This window comes from Phyllostomus discolor, chromosome 5, assembly GCF_004126475.2.
Source record: "Phyllostomus discolor isolate MPI-MPIP mPhyDis1 chromosome 5, mPhyDis1.pri.v3, whole genome shotgun sequence".
Classification (NCBI taxonomy): domain Eukaryota; kingdom Metazoa; phylum Chordata; class Mammalia; order Chiroptera; family Phyllostomidae; genus Phyllostomus; species Phyllostomus discolor.
This window is the reverse complement of record NC_040907.2, coordinates 94334849-94337624: the sequence shown is the minus strand read 5'-3', so window position 1 is coordinate 94337624 and position 2776 is coordinate 94334849. Positions and strand designations below refer to the sequence as shown.

The following is a 2776-nucleotide window of genomic DNA, read 5'->3' as shown; positions in this document are numbered from 1 at the left end:
GCTCTCAACTGAAAAAAAATATTTGGATGTCACAAATGGAATATTAACTCTTTCTTAACTCCCTCTGAAAGAGTCCTGATTCTTCTTGTGACAGATTGATTCTAAAAGTGCAAAAGTAGAAGGAAGCCCATTAATATATTTCAGAAAATATTACCTTTTGACTATTCATAAGGAAACTAGAAGACAAATCTAGATGTTCAACAAGACAGCTTGAAAACCGTGGAGGATAACTTCACTGGTGAATTTTGCCAAACATTTAAAGAAGAATTAATGTCAGTTTTTCTCAAAGTCTTTCAAAAATTTGAGGAGATGGGAACACTCCCAAACTAATTTTATGAGGCCAGCATTGCCCTGATAACCAAACTTAGAAAATGACACTAGCCAGAAAAAACTATAAACCAATATCTCCGATGAGTATAGATGCAAAATTTCTCAATAAAATACTGGCAACCAATTTCAGCAGCTCATTAAAAGAATCATTAAGTAAGAGAGCAACTGCCACCAAGTCCAGATCCAATGCCACATGCCTCAACACTCGCCCACCATGCACTCTTGATTTCCTTTGGTTGTAAGTCCAGTATTGCAACTCTCATGAATCACTTGATTGTGAATCTCCTTATGGAAGAACAAATCCCACAGAATAAGATTAGAGTTCTTGGGGTTGGTGGTATTGGCATGACCTGTGCCATCGGTATCTTAATGAAGGACTTGGCAGATGAATTTGCTCTTGCAAATTCATGTCATGTCATATCACTATCATCACACAAGACAAGTTAAAGGGAGAGATGATGGATCTCCAACATGATGACCTTTTCCTTAAAACACCAAAAATTGTCTCTGGCAATGACTATATTGTGACTGCATATTCCAAGCTTATTATTACAATGGGAGCATATCAACAAGAGGGAGAAACCCTTCTTAATTTGGTCCAGCATAATGTGAACATCTTTAAATTCATCATTCCTAATGTAAGATACAGTCCCTATTACATATTGCTTATTGTTTCCAACCCAGTGAATGTCTTGACGTACATGGCTTGGAAGATAAGTGGTTTCCCCACTTATCTTGTTAAATCATGTTATTGGAGGTGGTTGCAGTCTGGATTCAGCCCAGTTCCATTACCTAATGGGGGAAAGGCTGGGAATTCACCCATTAAGCTTTCATGTGTGGATCCTTGAGGAACATCTAAACTCTAGTGTGTCTGTATGGAGTGGAGTGAATGTTGCCAGTGTCTCTGTGAAGAATCTGCACCCTGATTTAGGCATTGATGCTGCTAAGAAACAATAGAAATAAGTTCACAAACAGGTCACCTTATAAGGTGATCAAACTGAAAGGCTACACATCCTGGGCCATTGTACCATCTGTGGCAGAGTTAACAGAAAGTATAATGAAGAATCTTAGGTGGTTGCATCCAAATTCCACCATGATTAAGGGTCTCTATGGAATAAAAGAAGACATCTTCCTCAGTGCTCCTTGCATCTTGTGACAGGATGGAATCTCAGATGTTGTAAAAGTGACTCTGACACCTTAGAAAGAGGCCTGATTGAAGAAGAGTGAAGATACACCTTGGGGGATCCAGAAGAAGCTGCAGTTTTAGTCTTCTCATGTCTTACTACCTCACTCTCTATGCTACAGGAGGTTGTGCATATTATTCTTTTTATCTGATCTGTGACTAAAACACCAATTTCCTTTAAAGATAGAAATGGTAATGGTTCATAAAACCATGCATTTGTATCCTGATGCTAGTGGGTACTTATTTTGTGTACTCCTAAACTGTTTAGTGTGAAATAGTTCTACCTCCTCAAAGGCACCATTGGCAATGTTGCACATAGAACAGTTGCCATTCAAACTAGATGTGTATTCATTTTGTGTTATATAACTTGTAGTTTCTTCACCTAATATGCCTAGTCCAACTTTTTTTCTACAGGCAATCGCATCCTGGGATCCAATGTATAAATTCAATATTGCATGTGTTGTGCATAATTGTTCTAAAGAATCTTATTTTGTGTACTATATGTATCAGATTAGTGTACATTGCCATATAATTTAAAAAGAAAAACCCACACATAAATAATGCATTAAAAATTCCAAGTGTCATACCAACTAAAATACCAAATAAGCCTTGAACAGTGAAAAAAAAGCATGATTCATTAACAGTGACCAAGTGGGATTTATCCCTGGGATGCAAAGATGGCTCAACATACACAAATTGATGTAATATACCACAGTGATAGAATGAAAGAAAAAAACATGATTGTCTCAATAGACATAAAAAACAACTTGACAAAATTCATCATTTGTTCATGATAAAAACTCTTAGCAATTTAGGTATAAAAGGAACACACCTCAACATAGTAAAGGAATATATATGATGAGGCCTGTCCAGAAAGTATCAAGCCATGTGCTATGAAAAATAGAGACATATATTGAAGAAGATACAAGACACAAGAAGTCTCAGTCTCCTTTAAAGTAGGCACCTTGGGACTTCACACAGTTCGCCCAATTGCCATGAGCTGCCCCATCATATTTTTTTGAATTTCATCAACAATCTGAAATCTCTTTCCTTTCAAAGGTGATCTTAGTTTTTTGGAAAAACCAGAAGTCACAGGACACCAAATCTGGGCTATAGTGGGTCTGAGTCATCTGGATGATTTGATGTTTTGCCAACAAATTCTGCACGAGATGTGATGCATGACTGGGTGCATTCTCATTATGAAGTTGCCAATTACCAGTCCCCTATAGCTATGGCTGTTTTCATTGTATTGCATCTCTCAAC

The 2776-nt window shown here is 37.2% G+C and overlaps 1 pseudogene; it reads left to right on the top strand.

The window, feature by feature from the left end:
- Window positions 1-585: 585 nt before the first annotated feature.
- Window positions 586-1597, top strand: LOC114496985 (annotated as a pseudogene).
- Window positions 1598-2776: the final 1179 nt, after the last annotated feature.